Source organism: Lytechinus variegatus, chromosome 7 (genome assembly GCF_018143015.1).
Source record: "Lytechinus variegatus isolate NC3 chromosome 7, Lvar_3.0, whole genome shotgun sequence".
NCBI classification, from domain to species: domain Eukaryota; kingdom Metazoa; phylum Echinodermata; class Echinoidea; order Temnopleuroida; family Toxopneustidae; genus Lytechinus; species Lytechinus variegatus.
The window spans coordinates 41,179,832-41,203,783 of NC_054746.1; the positions used below are offsets into that span (position 1 = coordinate 41,179,832).

At 33.8% G+C, this 23,952-nt stretch overlaps 1 long non-coding RNA gene across 1 annotated transcript; it reads right to left on the minus strand.

The window, feature by feature from the left end:
• Nucleotides 1-2,790: 2,790 nt before the first annotated feature.
• Nucleotides 2,791-22,931, minus strand: LOC121418025. The gene is made up of 3 exons (XR_005970422.1): nucleotides 22,723-22,931; nucleotides 16,883-16,993; nucleotides 2,791-2,823 (listed from the first exon to the last, which is right to left on the minus strand). It is a non-coding gene; the product is annotated as an uncharacterized LOC121418025 (long non-coding RNA).
• Between the last annotated feature and the right edge of the window lie 1,021 nt (nucleotides 22,932-23,952).

The window sequence follows — 23,952 nt, forward strand, 5'->3', positions numbered from 1 at the left end:
GATGAATTTGCATGTAAGGGGCTATCATTTTTATTTCTTTCCATATCTTAATGACAAACTCGGCATACTTGTAATTACCAGAAGCTCCTTTACTACTGAAAGGACATTTTTTTGCCATTTCGTTGCAAATCACCCTATGTCTCTGAGTATTTTAACAGAGAGCCAGGGGCAGATCTATGATTTTCCAAGGGGGGGGGGACACAAGCAAGGGGAAAAAAGAAGTCTTCACTTTCAAATTATTACTTTGGCTCTCAAAGGGGGGGGGAGGGCTTTAAGCAGATTTGTAATAAATTTCTTGATAACTAAATGTTACTAAGCAATGAATAATCGACCCTGTTTCCTGCATTTTTCATTGGATCTGCCTGTGGTCTCTAGTGAAACTTGATGAAACCAGTAACAACATAATGTATCGATGAAAATAATAATCATGAGTCTATACAGTATCTAATTGCCTGATGCAAATATCATCCCTTTGTGTACTTATATCTAATTGTTTGAGATTTACCCCTGTCAAGGCTTAGGGCCTTCAGCATGTTTTTAAATATATTTTGTGTATTTTACGACACTTCCTTCGAAATTATTGTCAGTTTATACTGTGAAATGAAATGAGTAAATGTCATGGCGTGTTTTCCTTCAGCAAGAAATTTATCCGCAATGTGCTGCACTCGACCCAGGTGAGGTGAATGGGTACCCGGCAGGATCAATTCCTTGCATGCACTGAGCGCCGATGATGGCAGCTCGAGCTAAAGCCTGGGTAATAATAGCAGCGCTTTGTATCCTCAGGCAAAAGCGCTTTATTAATACCGCTATTATTATTTTCATATTTGTTTTCATGTTCAATATTCTATTAATAGTAAGAGAACAAAAACAATCCTAATCATTATGCATATCAATTGACATGTTGTTCACTGGTCTTTCAATCATGGTAAAAAATCATGATGTATGCAGATGGTTAACCATCTGCATACATGTGACTACCCATTCACATGGCAAGAGTAACAATGAAAGACAATATCATTTACATATTATAAAAATAACACTTTTCTGAAGGTGGAACACAGGCTTAAAAAAGAAGCCATTTATATTGCATTACTCACATAACAAACTGCACATGAAATGACTTCACATTTATGGGCCTATTTCCAGACTTTAATCTCCGCAATCAAATTCCTAGATAAATTAAGATACATAGGCCTATAGTCTAAATTTGGGTAGCTGATACAATAAGTGGAATTTGTGCAGTGCCCTTTAAAAATCTAATTATTTTTTTTTACCTAGTTTATATCTCTTATTTAAAAGATAATTCATAAAAATATTCCAGTCAAATAATTAAAGTGATCATTTCACTTTGTTCTGATTATCAAATAAATCATTTTAGTTCTGGAAAATGGGCTAAACATAAAGCTTATAGTATAAAATACCATTCTAAAAGCTTCAAAGTATTATACATATATATATATATCTAGCCTTACAGGAAGTATTTTGAAACGTTGGATATGTAAGGCAAAGTAATTGGGGGTAGGTTTCACTGACAAGTGAATCTGTAACACATAAACTCTTGATGAACCCAGCATTGAATGTACAGTGCAGCTAATGAGTGTGTGCATGGGAGAAGGCAGTCAACACAGCCACCAGACTTTTTGAACTTGAGAAAACTGGGCATAAGCTGAATGCATCTTACAGATGGTTATGGAAATCAGGCTAATATTTGGTACTACTTGGTACTTGGTAGGATTCCTCCAAAATACTCCATACAGGTGCATTGTTTGAACTGGAGGTGTTTTATGTACGGTCAATGGCTTGAATTGCTACTTGTGCCTAAATTTGAGTTTTTTATCCTATATTGTGGTCTGTTTCAAGGTTTTTGAGGACATATACTTGTCGCATTCATACACAAGTTTCGTTCATCTTGGTTTGAGCATTTTTTTTTTTCATCAACTACTCAAAAATAAAACAAACCTTTTAAGGCAACCAATAATACATTAATGATATCTTTAAATAATTTTACGAAAACACCTGACATTTGCTTGAACTTTGTGGGCAGAGAACATAAACAACATAAACCCTCTTTCTTATCTGTCAGTTTGACACAAAGTAAAGATCAACCTTAAAAGTATGCAACACAGGTCGAATTCATAGAAGGACCAGAGTAAAATATCAGTGATTGAGATGTCAATTGCATTCAGTTGACGTATAACTGCTATTGTTCTGCAGTAATCACATTTCAAAACACAAATTTTGAATTCAGTCTCTTTGAAAATCATGTTTTCATTGAAACAGAGCCATAACAAACATTAAAGACAAATACCAGTTGTGGTAACGATCTCAAAATAAGTTCACATGGATTCCAGTTTGAATATATAAATTTAAAAAGTAGGATCCAAAAAGCTGTGGAAGAAAATTGGTAATGCAGAGAAATGAGCAAAATCATAGCATGGAATTCCATCAAATGTCAGGTATTTTTTTTGAAGCAATATTAATACACTGTCCCAAATATGCTTTCTGTGTTAGTGATCATCAGAATTATTGGTTTTGAGCTAAGATTTCATGATTTCGCAAGTCTACATTAATGACATGTACTAGATCTAGATGTATGATAATATTTTGACGATTAACCTTGATTTAAAAGACTTTCTCATGAAATAATTGATTGCTGCAACAACTGTCTTTTACCTTTAATTGAGTTCCAGCATCTTGCTATAATGTTTGAGGACTCGGTCAAGGAAGTCTTGTGTGAGTTTAGCACTTTCTTCCCACTTGTTTTTATCCATACTTGTCAGGGTAGTCAGATTCTCTGCATACTGTAACAGACATTTTAAGAACCTGCATAAAAAATAGTAAAAGTACTCTCCAATATCAAACAAAAATATTTATTCACCAAAAACAAGAATCAAGTGCAAAATAATTGTTTCAACTGACTTAAAACAGTTTTAGAAAATTCCATATAAAATGGACAAATAATTACATTAGCGTAAAACTACTTCATGAATTTATACTATAGCTTGATAATCAAATATGATTAATGCTCAAGAGTGACACATGATAAACCTTGAGAAATTGACAAATTAGAGGATAAACCCAATACATGTACACAATATATATTCCACTGAAAAAATAATTTTATCATGAGGAATATGAAGTATTCATTTATGAAGGTTAATACACCCACTGCCTCTGAGAATTGGGTCATGCATAAAGGCAGGTGCACAGGATAATATACTGGTATTAGAGAAGATGAAGCAGTTTTATTCCCCAAAACTATATCCCAAGATAGCATAGTTACAATGTAGCTAATAATATATCAAATATGAATTGTTCAGGTTGACTAATGCCTTATCATATAAAAGCAAGAATGGATAAGGGGTGGGGGGTGACACACTAACAGACATTGTTCCAAAAATCAATATCTTATTCATCTCAGCCTAATATCAATCTCAACCCACTGGCACTGGTTCACTAAACTGCTTTTGGAATGGGATCAATTTTATCAAAGTGCGTATGAATATATCAAGCTCCGCTTATTTTTACTCTACTTAATTCTACAAAGCACTTTCTTTGAAAGGTTGTTTACTTAGTATCGAGGATTGTGAGATAGAGAGCTATGTCAATTGGCAAGCTATTCCATAGTTGGGAGCAGCAAGTGCAAATGTACGATTGCCAAGTGTGAATACTGCCCTTTCACACGGTAAAAAAATCGTAATTTGAATAATTCTAGTGAAATATTAGGCTAGTGGCGAATTTCTAGCACATGTGAAACCAAACTAGAATCATGAATGCTAATCACAATCACAAATTCAAATTACTCAAAAGGTGAATTCCAGTTAAGTTTCACTCAAATTATTTATGGTACAAATTTTCTGTGTGAAAGTCTGATTCTAAAGACGAATTGCAATCATCATTGTAATGATTATAAAGATTTACGTGTGGAAAGGCCCTTATATTTTTCAAAAGGGAATCTGAAACAATAATTCAAATGTGGAACTCTGCAGGCTTCAACTATGTGATTGGGTATTTAGTTTCTGATTCTGTTGTTATGTTGAGCTTGACTGATTAATGATTTATATACAATCAACAAAATTTTGAATGAAATTCTTTGACACAAAGTTGAGAAAAATCTTGCACATGCATTTTGGACTCAAGATTTTCAAGATCGCTTAGCCTCGTTAAACTAGTTTTAGCATATTAAGTGAGGACACAACCGTTCTAAGGGAAGCGATCTTCGCACATTTTGGGCATGCTACTCCACACACTGTGAGTAGAATGCCTATGCTGCGGTTTCAAATTTTGCACGAACCATGTCACCCAAACTGAGAGGATTCCCATAGCGGCAACAAGGTGACTTTACATGGAGTAGTTCAGTAAGCACACTATATTCGAAATTTATGCAAATGAGAAGTTCAAATGATTATTTTGGTGAGCGCACGTTTAGGATGGTGTCACTCTGCAGACATGCGCAAAGTTTTATGACAAAACTGTAGACAGAAGTGACAAAAATCGTCCATGAAACCATGGAAGTAGCAAGAATGGAGAGACAATGATATGCCATTAGCTTCCTATTTCTAAATAAGTACAAAAGAAATATGCAGGTGCAGTGCAGTCTTTGGTGGCAACCTGTGATGCCGCCAGTTTCATGGAAAAACTGATATTGAGCGAAATATTGAATGATAATAGTTTAAAAATATGATGAAACCAAATAATTTGACATCTTTTAAATCAGCATTTTACAAAATCCCACACACTATCAAAATATTATATTAGTTTGTTGGAATTAATCAATTTGTGATGCTATGTGTCAGAACCGCGGCCAAATGCGGCCAGTCGAGTAATTTCACATTATATTTTAAGAAATATTGCAACATTTATTTTTACTGTTCCCTGTCAAAGTGAGCAATGTGTCTGCTCATATTATCCAACCAGAAGCAGCGTAAAGTAATTATCATTACAAAAGCATGCTTCCTTTTGTAATTCGCCTGTAAGTCTGTTGTTAGGCAGGAATTTTTTGTCTACAATCTGCAAGGAATATGCAATGTATTAAACACATGTGTAACATATGTTATCATTGCGGCATCAAATTGGCAATATAGGGAAAGTGTTGGATGGTTCTTCATGTCTTAAATCTCCTTGATGAAACAAACCCTCATTTAACTTTTGTTAAAATTTTGATTTCCTCTCATATTTTGTACAATATGTTTGCATGTGTATAACAATAAGTAGCCCCTTATTCAATACAGTAGAACGTTTTTTTCAAAAAAATTCTTTAGCAATATCTTTTGACAGTATTGTTTATCAACCTTTGGGTGGATTTCTGAGCAAAAATGAAATTAATTTATTCATTTATAGATGAGTGAGCATGAATGACATTTTCAGAATTACACACTCAGTTTAAGTGGTTGAAAAATGAATATTGGGGACAACTTCTATTTCAACTGTGACTTAGTTGCTGTTATTTTTATCATCATTTCATCTTCACACAGATTAAATCCATACTTTTTACGCTTTCATGGTTGAGCGAGCACACTTGAAAACTGAAGAAGGAATACTCTTCATATTGTACATTTGCCCTCTTTCCTAACAATTTATCAGGATCAGTCAAATTTATGGACAAATCGGTGGTTGATCCACAATGTAAAAATGGGGAGGCGAAAAAATTGGGGAGGGGCGGCACAAAAATTTTCAAATTTTTAACAAGTTAAAGAGGGCACCATAAACCCTTATGATGATATGTCACACAAAAATAAAAAAAAATGTGGTCACTCAACCATACGTTATCGAAATTTTGTACAAATCAGTGGTTTATCCACAATGTGAAATGGGGAGGGATACCAAGAAAGTGGAGAAGGGTGCCACTAAAATCTTCAAATTTTAACATGTTTTTTAAACTAATAGAGGGCACCATAAACCCTTATGATGATATGTCTCAAACACAAAAAATGTGCTCACTCAACCATGAACATACCAGTATGTTATCAAAATTTTGTGTGGAGTAGTTATATAATGGATAGTATAACAGCATAACCACCAAAAACAAACTTTACCCAACTGGGATCCATGCTAGTATCCTACACACCAAATTATATGAGCCTAGGTTAAACTAAAGTTATCACATTTACAAGGACTTCAGAAGGGTAAGACGAAAACATGTCACTGCAATCTTGATCTTTGACATTTTGACCTCAAAATCAATAGGCTTCCTGAGATCCATGCTGATATCATACACACCAAATTATATGAGCTTAGGTTAAGTTCAACTGAAGTTATCACGTTTACAAGGAAAAGTTAACGGACAGACAGACGGACACCGAGCATGATACCATAAAAAGGACTCATGTGACTTAAAAAAACTGTCATTTTACTTTCATCTTTGATTACTCATGCATTCTCATTTTTTCACAGGAGTTGATCAATGAGTAAAAAACACCTGCGAAATATTATATTTTGATTCTAACCATTATTCAGTTCAAAAGTTAAAGTATTTTGATTAAGGGGGATTTACTTTTTGTTGAGTATAGATAGCAAACTAATATGATCAGTAAGTAAATAGTTGCTGTTGGTCATTAAGTTTTCTTCTTACAGTGCAAATAGGAATACACAAAACACCTTATAGGTTAAAGCACAAATGGATTAAAAACCAATTGAAGATTTAAAAGGTTAATATGATTTGAAATTTATCTAAAGAAGCCATACAACACTAAGTGGGTGTTAGTAATAACTAGCACATCAATGATGTGGAGCTCATCCGGCATCTCGCAACACAATTTAACACAATTTTAATTTCAGCCCAGTTGACACTGTAGTGAATTATATTGGAGACATAAATTGAGGATATAGAATTGAAATTGAAGCATTTTTTGTGATCTATGAATAAATTTCATATGAATTAAGTATTAATTATTATCTAGTCGAAATTTCTAAACTCTGTGTAGAACCTTGGTGAACCTAATGTAGCTCTCAGATGGAACAAAAATAACCAAAATCAATTAACAAATAAGTAAGCAATTTTTGTGAGTTTTGAAAATGTATGAATAAATAGCAGATTCAATGAGTTTCAAAATTCTGTTTAAATTTTGTAAATAATTTTCCAGACAAAATTTCAAAATTTTGTGTACAAGTTTGGTGAACCTCGTGCAGCTCTACCAGATGGAAGAAAAAAAAATCCAAATCTGTCAACAAATAAAGAAGAGGAATTTTCTGTGATTTATGAATACATTTTGCATGAATTATCAGAATTAATTTTCTACTGAAAATTTTCAAAATTCTGTGTAGAAGTTTGGTGGGCCTCATGAAGTTCTACCGGATGGAAGAAAAAAAATCAAAATCTGTCAACAAATAAAAAAGAGGCATTTTCTGTGATTTCTGAATCAATTTTGCATAAATTAGCATAAAAATTGTTCTAGTCAAAATTTCAAAATTCTGTGTACAAGATTGGTGAACCTCATGAAGCTCTACCAGATGGAAGAAAAAAAAATCAAAATCGGTCAACAAATAAAGAAGAAGCATGTTATGTGAATTTTTAAAAATATGCATAAATTAATTTCACATAAATTAGCATAAAAATTGTTCTGGTCAAAATTTCAAAATTCTGTGTAGAAGTTTGGTGAACCTCATGAAGCTCTACCAGATGGGAGCAAAAAAATCAAAATCGGTCAACAAATAAAGAAGAAGTAGCATTTTTTGTGAATTTTGAAAAATGTGCATAAATTAGTGCTCATATTTAATGAATTTCAAAATTCTGTGTAGAATTTTTGAATGCCCCACCTAGTGCTATCATATAAAACAAACAGAATTGAAATCGGACTAGAAATGGCGAAGTAGTAGCATTTTGAAATTGTGGACAGACGACGGATGCCACGCCACGGCATAAGCTCATCTTGCCCTTCGGGCCGGATGAGCTAAAAATAGATCAAACCTTGCAAATAGCACAGTAAAAATACGCCTCCACTATATTTCTTACAAATAGAAATCAAAGTGAAATATTAATTACCAGAATTTGCAATCTTCTATTTTTATCTTGGAGGAAGGCAAGCGTTGAAACAACCTCAATAAAAGTCGCAGGTTAAGTACTACTTTCTATTTTCAACTTTTTTAGAATTCAATGGTTGAGATGATATGACTCACTCTGTAAGCTATGTCTTCATCCGGAAGAAAAGTGACCTACTTGTATGACTGAAAACTTTACCCATTAATATCTGACTGTAGAATACAGTTTAAATACAACATAGGTTTAATGATATTATCCTTCATTTTTTGGATATTAAAATCAAACTTTGAAAATGAACAGATTTACCAATAAATAGCTGTGCTGCAATCTGAATGCAGATGAGCTTGATTTTTGTCATGAAGAAAGTACATACAGTAAAGATGTTGTACATCCACAATACTTAGAGACCTTCTCCATCAGCCTTGATTTCCACATTAGGCTTTTAAAAGTGTTAAGTTGCCCTGATCCGACCAATCCTAAAAATTCAAACAAAATCAGGGTTGCTTTTTTTTTAAAGCAGACCCAACATATACCAAATTACCAATGCAATGTTTTTTTTGTGTGAAAAAATAGCAGATTTGGGTGAAAATTTTGCTCAAATCTTTATTCAATGGGTAATAAAACTACATTTAAATATATACACGTTGACTGCATAAATAAATCATCCCATGTATAATTTTCTTTGTACAGCACAATAAAAAAATAAGGAAAAAAAATAAAATCAAACGACTGACCAAACTCTCTGATTTTTTGGCTTGTGAGGAAAACATAACATTTTTAAAAGCCATATCCTGTTCAGAACAATCAAAAGATATAAATAATTGAGATGCAATTAGAGGTATTTTTAGAGATTCACAGACCTCGAAATAAGATTTTAGATGGCAAGGCCACTTCTTTATGGGACACTTTTCAAATAGGAAAGACAGGAAAAGACATCAAGCCCAAATTGAGGAGCACCAATATTTGTTGGTCTCAACTTTGATCAAAAGAAAGAGGGTATCACAGGGGTGCTAGAGGCCATGGTCTCTGGTGAAGGCCCACTCCAGTTTTGGCTTGAAATGATTTATTCAAGGTACCATACGACAGTCAAACAAGGAACCCAAATTGTGCAGCCTCTGTAGCCAAAGGTCCCATTCAATGCTCACATTAGGCGGTTTCAAACCGCCTCGATCACAAGAATCCCCGTTAAATTACGAGAACTTTTTAAGGCTAAAGAATACCCGTTAATTATTCTTGCATTCACACCGCCCCGAAACACATCCTTCGGGATAAGTTCCCAAAGTTACGAGCATGCGCAGTATGGTCTGATAAGCAGGCAAGGCGCGAGATTCAAAATCACTAGCCCAGCAGCCACCCACGCCGCCGCGCCCAACGACACGCTGGGCTAAAAAGTTCCCGTAATTTGCTTTCACATCGCCAAAATACCTGCGACCTTGGAAAAATCCCCACGAAAGTTCTCGTAATTTCGCCAAGTACCTACTATTTAGCGGGTATTTTCTTTCGGGGAAATTACGCGTAGTTTGCTTTCACATTACCAAAATACCTGGTATTTTCTGATCGGGGTAAATTTCCCGATCAGAGAATACCTGGAACTGGCGAACTTCGAGGCGGTCTGAAACCACCTATTGAGGAATACCCCCACTAAGCTAGATGGAAAAGCTGAAGAAGCATAAGATTTTAATAATCTCCAAAGTGGAAGGATCAGCTGAGAGACAGGAAGAGGGAGAGGAGGGAAGGGTGGAGGCTGGACTTTTTCAAGACAAATAAAATGCTCATTAAGATCCTTGCCTGCACTAGCACCACAGACTAGGATATAATACAGGTAGAACAGGTCTCTCATAGATCAAAGATCTGATAAAACAAAAGATACATTCTATAAGGTTAACAACAATGGTTTTCACCAGGTTTAGTCCCTGATTATTAGGGTGGTCTCATTTTCTCATCGTCTAATACCACTCCCTCCACTTTACCCCTCTATTTGGAGCATCCTCCTCCTACAAAGCACCACCTACTCTCCTCAACTTACAATGAAATTGAAGCAAAAGGCTGACCTATAACATTAATAATGGTAGCTTGTTTACAGGATACCATACAGCATAAAAATAAAAACAAAGGATGCTGACTACCTTCACTGACCTTCCTGAAACTTGTAAACATAATTAGGGTGAAAATGTGACAAAGCATTTCCTTGAAACATACATCAGAAAATAGGTAAACTTCCTGTAAACAAATAACAAACACTGACCTCAGTTTTAAAAATACTGTCAAAAATAGCTTGTTAACAGCATCCACAACACTTTGGTAAAGGGCAAAACAAATTTCATTGATTAATCTGCCTTTTCCGAAGACAATTACCTTCCAATTCAACTAGACAGGCAGTCTGCATTTAGAAACAAACAAATTTAAAAACAAATATTTTCGAAGTGGCAACTCCAAAGAGTTTGAAAAACAACATAAATACACTCAACAAATCATCAATGTCCTGTAATTTTATGTACCCCTTGCCCTTTCTTCGATAATTATTTTGCGATATTGATATAATACTGATCAAAAGAGATAGTGCAAAAATTTTACTTAACAAATCTTTTCTTTCTTCAAAAAATATGGCACTCAGTTTACATTGCACCATTTCATGTAGTCATGATTTTTTGGCAGTTACCATAGTTACAGAGACCAGTGCTTCTCAACCAATAAAAACACATGATTTCACAGATACTGTCAGAGCCAACAATTCAGGTGTGGAAGGCCCCCGGGATATTACTCAACATCAATACATAACTATAACATAGAACCACCGATGTTTGGTGTTTGTAGTAAGGCACTAATGAGCATATTATGGCCAAACAAATGTTGAACATCTGAGAATGTCTTCTATTAATGATGCATTGTCACTTTGACCTCCAACTGAGTCTGAAATTTGTTGATGAAATAATTTTCTATGTATTCATATTTGAGTTCTGTATAGTATCAGTTGTCCATTTCCACTGTGCACTTTGAGTGCCATTATATAACAGATATATCTGCTTTACAAATCTTGTAAACCAACCCCCCAAAAAAAATCTTATATGAAAGAGCAATTCTTCTTACTGTGAAAATTTGAAGTCTTGAAATTGAATAAAAGAAAAGATACCAGAGTTTCTTGGACACTTACTTTTTCGGACTGCTTGGAAGTTTCACCAAGATTACAGTATGCACATCTCATGCTTGAGTGAACCCTAACTTAAAACTTTGTTTTCTAATTTTTTTTTAAGCTCTTGCTGAATTTTCTCTGCATTCAATCAAGTACGTGTAATGGTTATTGTTGGTCAATTTTAACATATTATTAACAGAGAAGGAAATGAGTTTCCGGACATGAGTGATAACACGGTCTATTTTGATGTTGACAAGAAAGCCATCCTTCTTTTCGATGAAAAATCTTAAGTCAAAATATATTTTACATTGGTAAAAACAACTAACTCAATGGTCACAATAGTGTTAAGATTGGAAACCTTGTTCAGAGGAAATCAAGACAATGTACCTTTTTAAATACATGGTAAGACTTACTAGCTTGACTTTGGGATTTCTTTACTTCTAGTCAACTTCACACAGTAAAAACTAACATTTCATTTTTGAACGAGCATCATAATCAAATTTCATAAATCAAGAATTCATTGTTTGATTTTGAAGATAATGGTCAAGTAAGAAAAAATGATTCCCATGCATATGAAATTGCCCCTTATATTGACTGCAGAAGAAAACTAGAAAGGTCTGAACAAACCTTAACACCAGATGTACATTGGTGTTTTTTTTATCAATGTCTAAAGTTGTCATAGATTATGATCAATGTTATAACAAGTAATATTTAGTTTTCCTATAATAGATCACAATCAACAGAACCACCAAAATCAAAATGAACTTCTCCACTGAGACAAGAAGACCATGGAATTCTGAATGTGTTTTTGCTTCTAGTACATGTATAATGAAAAAACTTAATAATGAAACTGCAGGTCATCAATGCAGTAGTCCTTTTTATCAATAAACCATAATGAAAAGAATGTTGCCCACAAAAGACAGACGCCTCGGCTACCAGGAAGACATAATGACTTGTATCATCACATGCTCTATCCAAATAACTGCACTTTCCTATAATTGTATTTTCTAATAACCCATGAGATTAAATCCTCCTCGTACAATGTGCACCTTAATGAATTAAATGCTCCCAGTGAACGATAATTATCAATTATTCTTTACTTTAGTAATATTTAATAAAGACCATATTGGAAGCCAAATCAATAGTTAAGAAAAAGAAGATTATATAACAATTCATGTTTCCTGCATTTCAGTGCTAACCTCCTTAGTACTTTGCCATGAAAGCACTCAAAGTCACAAGCTTCAAAGATATACAGACTTTATTGTAATGTGATAACAGACATCCTGCCAGTAGTTTAAAATGAAGAAAGAATTTTCTTTAACAATTAAGGAAATGTACTTGCACAATCCTTAATACACAAAAGTACAAAAATAACGACCTAGGATTTTACCAATTCGAGAAATTCTGCAGTCAGAGTAGCAAATCATTGAAATCAAAATCAAATTTAGCATCCTCTTTTAGAATGACTTCTATGTATAATTATATGCTTTCCATACTGCATTTCCTTAACCCCATACCCCATACTATCTTCTTTTCAATGCGCACTGTCTTTCTTAACCCCATACTGTCTGCTCAGCCGGGAATAATGCCTTAACCCCGGACTATCCCTCAGCTCATGAATATTGATGGTTTTACCATACAGAGCGTGATAAACGTGAAATTCAACTTCTGTGATTGGCTAATGCTTAGCCCCACTTTCCTTAGCCCTGCTTCGTTTTCACACTGCATCTCTTAGCATCGCAATCGTGGTGCTAGCACCACATTAAGCTGGCTAACCCTGCTTTTTTGCAGGGCCAGATAGTTTTGTACTATTTACCGTGCTAGCCTAGAGCTGCCAACCTGAACAAGAACATTTCAGTATTTTCAAAGCTGAAACTCAGTATTTTGGCGAGGTAATCAGTATTTTCAAAGAAATACCATAGGACAACACATAAAAATGAAACTTGAGAAATTTGCATTCTGAAACCATCGGTATTCTTTTCACTTTTCAGTACTAAATATGGAAAATCCATACTACATGGCAGCTCTGTTAGCCCACTTTGCTAAAACGTAGTGTGAAAACGAAGTGGGCTATGCTTAACCCCGGGAAATTGGTGGAGCTAAGACAACTTAGCCCCGAGACCCCCCTTAGCCCCACCAATTTCCTGGGGTTAAGAAAAAAAAAGTGCAGTGTGAAAAGCATATTAGAGTGACATTATGTACTAGTTTAATATAATCAATATGTGAAAGAAAGTGAACACTCATCCTTTGTCAAAATTCTAAAGAAATCACAACATTATTAAACCAAAACTAACATCACTAGAACAAATTTTTAATTAAAATGTGGCCAAAACTACATAAGACATTGAAAAGTGAGGATAAAAATCCTCAAAGATGATAATTTAAGCTTGTAACATGGTCTGCTGCATGGTGTACATGCATGAACTGGTGTGTTGGCTCAGTTGTCCATCCCACAACCGGGAGGTTGAGAGTTCAAGCCACAGCCACGTCATTCCCAAAAGACATCAATAGATGCGAGTTGCTGCTACCGTTAGTTGTTTGACAATTCAAGGGATAGATCAATGTCGACATGGTGCTGCACAGTGGCTGCTGGACCCATAAATCGATTGGACAAAATGAATTTTCAGAGTATTTTCTATTTCAGAGTCCTATTTTGAATAATAAAATATAGATTTTCATTTTCATCAACTGTTTGCATATAAGTCAGAGAGGGAGAGAGAGGAGGAAGAGAGAGAAAAATAGACAAACACAGACAGAGGTATAATGAGAGAAAGAAAGAGTGTACATGTAGGTCACACACAAATGAGAAAGATACACCAACGTGAAGAAAAAGTGGTATAAAGTGGAGTATGCTTTCAAAGAGCCCCCAATCCACCATTACTTTCCCTACTAAATTATAAATGACGTCAAATGAAACAATACATGCGATGCCATACCATGCATGAAAAGATATCACAGCATACTGTTTAATTAACACAGTTCATTTATCCCGATGTGTGAAATATAGCATGTCTGAAGCCAATGGCAGACTCTATGCAATCAACATCAGACACATATAGGGTGTCTGATGCATGTCAATCAAATGTATCTTACCATTATGAAATACATTGCAATATTTCCAAAGCTTGAATTATACAACTATGGTACAAGGGAAACAATGTGAAGTGAAACTAAGAAAATTATAAATGATGGTCATTTTTTAATTTACAAAGAAACTTGACAAAATATGAAAAATAAATATGTTAGGAAAATAACGTGACTTCATCTTGACTTGTGGCCAAGTGGTCAAGCTGAGGAATATCATTGATGACTTGACCATGGAATACCATGACTTAAAGGAGAATGAAACCATTGGAACAAGATAGCTTGTGTGAAAACAGAAAAATCAAAGAAACAGATCAACGAAAGTTTGAGAAAAATCTGATAAATAATGAGAAAGTTATGAGCATTTGAATATTGCGATCACTAATGCTATGGAGATAGCAAATTGGCAATGCGACAAAGATGTGTGATGTCACTTGTGAACAACTCTCCCCATTACTTTAGTATATATTTCACTTGAATTGCCTCTTTTATCACATCTATCCATAAATCATGTGTTCTTTCAACATGAGGGCATGTACTACATATTTTTAAAAATAAATCATGGATAAGGAGTTTGTATCATCATAAGAAAAAGCAAAAAGAGACATTTTGAGGGTATTTTATAGTCCACCAAAGGGAAAGTTGTTCATCAGTGACATCACACTTCCTTGTCGCATTGCCAATGGGAGGATCTCCATAGCATTAGGGATTGCAATTTTCAAATGCTCATAACTTTCTCACTATTTGTCCGATTTTTCTCAAACTTTCTTTATTCTTATCCTTTGATTTTCTGTTTCTACTCAAGCCTATTTGTTCCAAAGGTTTCATTCCCCTTTAAGGACGGTGTGAATGACTCATCTTATGAAGATATTGACATATTCATGTACTATGTGAGAATACAAGGAGAATACATTTATATAAAAAATATGATTTAGCGCTTTAAGTCACAAGCTTAAAAATTATAGACTTTATTGCAATATAAAACACTATGATGATCAAAATGAAGCAACTTTACAAAGAAACTTGACAAAATATCGTGAAAAGTAAATATATTAGGAAAATGTGACACCATTATGATTTAGAAATGTTGTGAACAATGCATATTCTATGATTTTTTATTGTGATAGTATATAGGAGGAAAAGGCACAGTAAATTTGACATGATGAAACTTTGCTGATATTGGTCTGAATAAGCAATGCACACAATTATTTATCTCATGAAGATGTTAACATATTAAATGCATTTGTACAACATCATGCTTTCGGAATTATGCATGAATAATATGGCTCTTTATCTTTTAAGTTGTTTACATCTCACATTGGTGAAACAAGGTTGCAGTTGTGCAGCAGATTGATTTTAAAGTTTTATCAGTAAAGAAAATCACGAGTGATGGGCCTTTATCTTCTCAGCATCTAATATAGACTTGTGCAAGTAGAAGATGTGCATTTGGTAAAGATTCAGGATCAGTTTGAACTAACTCCTTACAGAGCCAGACATAATTATATGGGTCTTTATTATAAACAACAAGAAGAGCTGTATAATATGAGTCATAATTAAAGATTAATATGAAAAATGTCAATCATGTGACTTGCTATCTTATGAAGATGTTAACATCTTACACACATTCAAATACAAAATTTGCATTTTAGCTTTTTCACTTATACAATTTTTTTATCAAAGAAGGATTAGTAGGTTAAATTCAAGTCAGTATAAAGTTTTCTCCATAATTTTGAAAAATACAACATTCTAGATGGAATCTAGATTGTTTTCACAGGAGAACAGAAGGCTTCATCACGTTAAAATTTAAAATAATGGAATAGTTAATAAAAACCCTGAAGATTCTGTAGTATTTAATATATCAGAGCATGGAAACGATTGGGTCATTTTCACAGCTACCCATCAACCACTTGTGTACTACGCTTGCAAACAATCATTAAGAAAAAAAATTATGCTTGTTTGGACAGTCATAATAAGTTTTCTCCATCTTAACTCTATGAGGAAGTACCATAACTATTTGGCTCTGTCATCATGTACATGTTGCAGTGTCAATGGAAAACAAAATATACAAATTATTATCTGCACCTATCTTTTGAATATTCTAATTTTGCAACATTTTGCTAAACAAAATTCTTAAGGATGCCCAACATCCATTGCTTGATATCCGACTTCAAAATGATGCATTAAGGACTTGTATGAAAACCCTATAGTGGTAGTTTTTGCAAAGGCAGACTCTATCAATGTTGGCATTCTTATTGCTTTGTTTAAAAAGGGCTTAAATTCATTTAAACCACATTTTGCAAGCTCAATCAATAAAAGTACAGATTATCTTCATCCTGTAGTGGAAAGAGTTTAAATTATTTTATCCCACTAGATCAACTTTACAATATTAAAAAAAATTTCAAGGAAATCTAGATAAAGTATCTTTGTCATGAATAATAAAGATGAAACATTGTGTGTGTATTTGAGTTTTGTCAGATGTATATCAATCAGATATAATTATCTAGGTTTGGGACCGACCTTTAACGTCACCATCCGAAAGACGTGACCGGGGCTCGAACCTCTGCATCAATTTGTAACTTCCCCACATAGCTTGGATTACAGGCACACGCCACAACGCCCAGTTGATGAAACATTGCACTCTGTAGAAGTGTGTTATAATATTCCTATTGGAGTCAAGAACATATACTTACTTAATGGTGGGCACATATTTCTTGTCCAGTCTGCTAGCATGATTGATCAGAGTAAGATGTAAAGTGAGAAGGAGAAGACTATATCGTAGACCAGTACTTATCCTTGGTAATCTAGAAGTAAAAAGAAAAGAAATAAATGCACTTTGAGGAAAAAGGTGAATTTGTGATGTTACAAGCAGGGATTTCTCTCAGAGAGAAAAGAAAAGAGACTTTCAATTTAGTGTAACCAAAGTGCTGTTCTAACCGAATAAAACAATTCAATTGGAAAGCTAAAAAAATTGAATTGATTATTCCAGTTTCAACAAGCTATTTCTGCTGAATTTCTACAATTAATCTTGACTTCACCCTTGAGAACACCTAATGATATTCAGTTAGCAAGTAAACAATTCAAATCCCTGTACATTTGTAGGGATTACAAACTCAGGTGAAGACATATTTAAAGCTGTGGGTAAGGAAAACGAATGGAGATAGGTCTTGTTATTAAACTCAGTTTTTTTTTCTTTTAGCATAACTTTTGAAATGCACATTTTCCTTAATCATTGTGACAAAGATATGTACAGTCTGGGCAATGCATATAACATAGGCAGTGAGTATGTTCTGTTTACAATTGAGGTTTGGGATTATTGATCCACCTAGCAGACACGAATTGCTCTGAAAAGGTACACTTGCCAGATTACTTCAGAGACGAGTGCTCTTGAGGAGAAAGAACACCCAACTTCCTTTATCATCTTTTAAACTTTGAAGAGTGGCCAGTGAAATCTTTCAGATTTCAATCTAAATGATTTTAGGTCAAAAGAAAATTGTGAAAATGAAATAAATAAATAATTTCAATAACACAAATTCAAAGATAGGCTGTAGCCAATGGTTAGTGCGTATCCAAGTCACATGTTCATGCAATTTTTTTACAACATCCAAACCATGCATTTTAGGAGTAGCACTGTGTTTTTTGGGTACATGATCATTTTCCCCATAAAGCATAAAAACTGAGACACCATCTGAAATATGCATTCTTTGAAACAAAAGGCATGGTCACTTTATGCGCTCATACTAGAAACCCTTGTGATGTCATAATAGAAAGCAGGTGTGACCTCTTCATCTGTTTGATCTTCAAAAATTTGTAGGAATTCAAACAATATTTTCACTACAAATTCATACTGCTGATGCATTTTATGAAAACAAATAATACAATTTAAGATTTATGATGTTTGAGGTGATACAGGCATCTCAGGTATTTGAAATAACATAAAAAAACACCTATGCTTTTGCTTATTACAAATACCCTCAAGTGCATTGCATCATTACAAACATATAGGCATCATTTTTATCATTATTATTAGCACAAGTATTATGACTATTGTAATCCTTATAAATTCAAAATTATCATTATTATCACTATGTGTAAGAAAGAATAATTAATTGAATGAAATGATAACTCAAATGGCTTGTCATAGCCTCAACCATCACTCATATCTTCATATACACTCACTTTATATGATCACAAAAATATGTTTCCTTTGAATTCGGTAATTATCACTGTATTGTAAAGATATGAATTTGCACACAATAGGCAATAAAGATGCTAACAGACCAGTATCATCCAGAAAATGGGCCTGATGTGTTTTTATGCATGCATCGATTAAAAATCTGCTGCATTTCTAAAGCATAACAAATCAAAGTGGGTCATCTTCAGTCCAAAAACAAAATAATGATCGGGGTGGGAGAACAAATGTAGCAAAAAAGGCTGATATTTTAAATAGGGTTGTTGTAAGAAGGATGTTGAAAGCACATCAGTAGAAAAAATGGCAGACAATTTACACAAAGAGCTCATCATGAATGTGGTGTGATAACTGAATTACTGATAAGCATTTCTATCTCCATTATATGTATTTATTATTTCATCAAATTCTAGTCAGTTTAAATATATTGAAGCATCCTATAATATAACTGATTAACAAGCTCTTGGAGATCATCAGCTTGATCAAGATGTATATTCTTTTTCTTAATATGCCATGATATGACACTCATGAATATTCTATGTAGCAAAAAAATTGCAATCTGGTGGAATTTTCAATCAACTCTTTTCAAGTCAATCTGTACTTTCAGTTGAAGAAACAGTCCAACCATTTAAGTCTCAAATTAAGTGCAAAATTTACAATTGATTTTGTGACCTAAAGATTACTTGAAATAAATTGCATATTTCTAGCAACATCCCATATGACAAATATATTTCAAAATGAAAGAATGAAAATACCTCTTCCAGATGTCTGTAGATTCCCCTAAGTTTTACTAGTTATTTATTTCTTGTTCTGTCCCTTAAATAGTAAATATATGTAGTACTATAATGAGAATTTCATGACAACCGAAATCAAAATCTGGCTAATACAAACATCTTTGGCTATAAACCTATTGTAATACATTTTTTTTGTAATACAAATCTCGTATTACATACAATGAAAAATGTTATTAACAGGGGAAAGCCTCCTTCGTCCAAATTCAGGATTGTATTGAGATAATAACAAGCAAGTTCAAAACAACAGTATCTTGTGTCATTTTAATCCTCAGGCATAGTCTTCTCTGATTCACAATCACAAGAGTATTGCATGAAATAGACCAACATATATCCTACACTGGTGATTAGGTCCTCTGAGAAATAAAAATTGAACCCCAAAGGAATCTAAACAAAACACCGTTAATAAAGCAGAGATAGATTTCATTGTAGAAAAATGTCTTATTTTATAAGGAATGCATAATATATTGCACAATATGTGTTTTCAACAAAATATTGAACAATTATATTATCTAAAATTCACATCTTTATGACATTATAATATTGCCATTTTTATACTCTGCCATATATGACAGCTGTCCATAGTCTTCAACATGGAAATCTAACAACAACAAAAAGATTAATACGTGTAATATTCTTAAAGTGTATAAAAAGAAATGAGAGTAATTTTTCATTAAAGTGTGAAATACAATTAAATTAAAGAATGCCATATCATTTTCAATTTGTGCTTTTATAATCAAGCATATTCTGAAAATATATATCTATATATAGCAAAATCATATTGCCAGTTCCAAATATAATCTTTGTTATAATGATGATGCTAAAATTAGACAATAAGAGGCAAAAGTAAAAAATAGAAAATGGATCAGCATCGCACAGAGAGAAATCTCGGCAGACACAACTAACAATTAAAATGGCAGAAGGCACGTGTATGTACATGCGCAACTAGATAACTGACAAGGTTACTGTTGCAACACAAGCACGATCCAGGGAGGACTAATATGTCACTTTGTATCCTGACAGACTGACCTAACAGATGGACACATGAAGGACACTAAAAGGGATTTTCCCTGGGATGTCATCAGGAAGTGTGATTAAATTACCGGACGGGTACTATAGTTCCATATAGGTGGAATACTAATTAATCCACTATGACAACATACAAATTCTGTCCTTTTTTCAAGACGCTCATTCTCATATTTCATTTTAAAGTGAGAGGATGATTCAATTGAAGGGGTATCTTAAATGCAGTAACTTTCAGCTACTGTTTGCAAGATTTTAGGTCAAATTGTCGGCGGTCATCCGAACCGTCATATCAGTCAATTTCGGTCAAAAAAATTGATTTTGATTTTTTTGCAGAAAATTGTAGTACAAGTCCAACTCTATTTATAACTAAATTTCTAAGCAGCAATTCATTTTATTTTCTGAGATACGAGAGGATTTTCCCGGCAATGCCATACATTTTTTTTTCATAAAATGCGAAAATTCCATTGGAAACGTGTACTGTAACTGTAACGTTTTGACTGACTGCGATTTAAATGCATGCGGTCAGCCAAACTGTTGTATCAGCCATCTGCACTGCATTGACTTTGCCAGTGAAAAGCGATACAACATTTTGACAGACTGCGCGCATTGAAATCGCGGTCATGCAGGGTTGTTGTATTCCCTATGGCATTTTTGTACAGGTGAAATCTAAACCGCTCAAACCAAAATAGTATGTAGCTCTTTAGCGATATTTTCTCTGATCCTTGCTTTTGTGTAAAAATAAGGATACCATTGTCAAGCAATTGATTTCCAATCATGTATATTTCTAGCAATGAATATGTTGTAAGGCTGGGGAATTTTGAAGTCAATTTTCTCTGAAATGGGTTTGCACCGTTATATGTGTGACACGACGGTTCGGAAGACCGCCTACAAAAATATAAGCTGCCAGATTAACAAGCTGATATTAATTGTTATTGCATCAAGATATATTTATGTTAGAATTAAAGCATGCCACCTTTAAGAAAAAAAAACTTTCTTTTTGGGGGACAGAAGATAATCCACCCCAGGAAAATATTGATTTGAATAAATAGAGAAAAATCAAACCAGCATATTGCTGAAAATTTCATCAGAATCAGATGTAAAATAAGAAAGTTATGGCATTTTATGTACAACTCAGTGACATGCAAATGAGTCAATCGATGATGTCAATCACTCACTATTTCTGTTGTTACTGTTTGAATTATACATTACTTCATTGTTTATAGATTTAACAATAAGGACCAACTTGACTGAACCATATAGTATTAAACAATGCCAATTCCACATGTTCAGGGAGAAATCATTGTTGTTTCACTTGACAATGAGGAGAAAATTAGAATATTTCATATTTTATATAATAAAATACAAAGGAAATAGTGAGAGGATGACGTCATCAATCTCTTCATTTGCATACCAGCCAGTAGGTGCATATAACTGTTCTGTGAAATTAAGCAAAACTTTAAAATGTCATAACTTTCTTTTTTCACATCCGATTTTGATGAAATTTTCAGTGTTATGCTTGTTGGATTTTTCTCTTTTTGTTGGGGGTGGACTTGTCCTTTCAAAATAAAGATACATGATAGATATATTGTAATGCCAATATGAAAGTAACATATTGTAATATCAAAGTGAAACAAACAAATTTAAATGCATGTTTCATTTTGTGTTACTTGCAATACTTTTACAATATTTTCGTAAAGTGTCATTTTTAACTCTTTGTGTTTGTGATGAAGCAGTTTGTTCGACTGAACATTAGTTTTAGGCTGTGTTTATGCTTCCACTTTTCAGGCCAGAATCAGCGTTTCCAAACGTGGTTAGTCGAAAACACGGTTGCGTCCTTGCTTACTTTCATTTAAACGCTGTTTCAAAACGCCGATCGTAAACTCACAAAAAGGTGCGTTTGACCAGAATCAGGCTTTCTTGGGAAGCATAAACAGAACCATGATCGTAAACGTGTTTGGTTCATGCTTCCGGTGAGATGAAAATCCGCGGGCAAATACAGTCGTATTGCTCCATGTTATCTCTATGTAATAACAACAATCGGAAAAAAAACTTTCGAAAAAAGGCGCGCCCAATTTGACCTCACTTTACGATGCGAAGCCAGCTGGAGATCATGATTTGCTCTGAAAAGTGAAGCATAAACAGCACTCCAAGAACTACGTTTACGATCGGCGTTTTGAATCAACGTTTGAAATCGCTGATTCTGTCCAAGCAATGGAAGCATAAACACACCCTTACTAAGATTTAATGAATATAATACAATACAGTACAATGCATGATGCATTTGGTACCAGTAGGAAAAATTGATGAATGTACGTCATATGGTCTTACACAACATGTATTCATTTCAATTGTCTTCAAAAGTATCCTCATCAGCAGAAGGTGAATTCATAAATATATGACAAAATTAGGTTGAAAACATCAAAACATGAAATCTTGTTGCAAATCTAAACAAAGCCATCTTGCCCACTCCAAAGGAAAAAAATTATAATTACCCCTCCCCCCACGATATACATGTACATGTATGTACCATTTTCACTCCTTAGGGAACATTCAAGCGAGAGTTACCAAGTTCAAAGTACTAGATGTGCTTCATTTCCTGATGAAGTAAAAGTACTTAGTCTAGCTACAACTAAAGCAGACAATTGGGATTCCATTTCATCTGGACGACACCACTCTAAATACAATCAATGATTAAAACTATTACAGTAGGTCCTGTTTGCTCCCACTGTCCATGCAGTCACTAAGGCATCATGACGTACATGTACATACAATCAAGAGTGTAGTTTTACTCTAATTGCTTTTCCCCAGTCCTAAATTGCTTTACACAACACTGCCCATGACGATTTTCCTGCCTGATAAACACCTTCAATATTACCTTATTGGCTTCACTTAAAATCGTTTAATAGGACCGGCTCCATGCTACAACAATAGGAAGTTATTCTATTACAAATCACCACACCCTCCAAGTCTACCTCAAATATACACCTGTACAATAAGTCTTAAAAGTAACAAGGGATTACTGATTTCTAGCTATATAATTTCTGAAGTAAAAAAAGCTGATTTTCTATTATATTGATTAAACTATAAGTGAAATCCATGAACGAATATTCATATTTAATCCATTATTAGTCATCTGTGTATAGCAACAAGAATAAGGAAATCATCTAATATTTATTATAATGACCGAGTTACATGGAATTCAAGAACTAAATTGGAGCTCTCAGATTACAATACTTTCTAATTATATCAAACATATCAAATATATAGGATCAACCCTTGTGCTTTCAATGACATGTATTTCCTGTAAGTTTTAACTGAATTAACTCTCAGTTTCATTCTTATTTTAAGATTTTGAAATAGTGTTATATCTACTACAAATCCATTTTAAAACTATACCTTTTTATCTTGAAAAGAAAAGCATGAGCATTGACTTGTGTATCTGTTGACTTCATGACCATGAAAATCATGCCTATTCAATCTTTTACGAAACTATTTTACGAATCTCTTCAAGCCTGAATCAAGTCTTGGAAATATTGTTTATTTTTTTATGTTTGATATTCAGGCATATTGAAAGAGTATACTATAAAAAGACATGATACATAAAAGATGCAATCTAATGTCCAATATTAATGGGTAAAATTTACAAAAAGTGAAATGTAGTTGAATTACACACACCACATTTTGTTTGCCAAAGTGGCCATGGGGCATGGTTATCAATATCAAAAGAATCACTTTTTAAAATGGAAACTCTGTTACT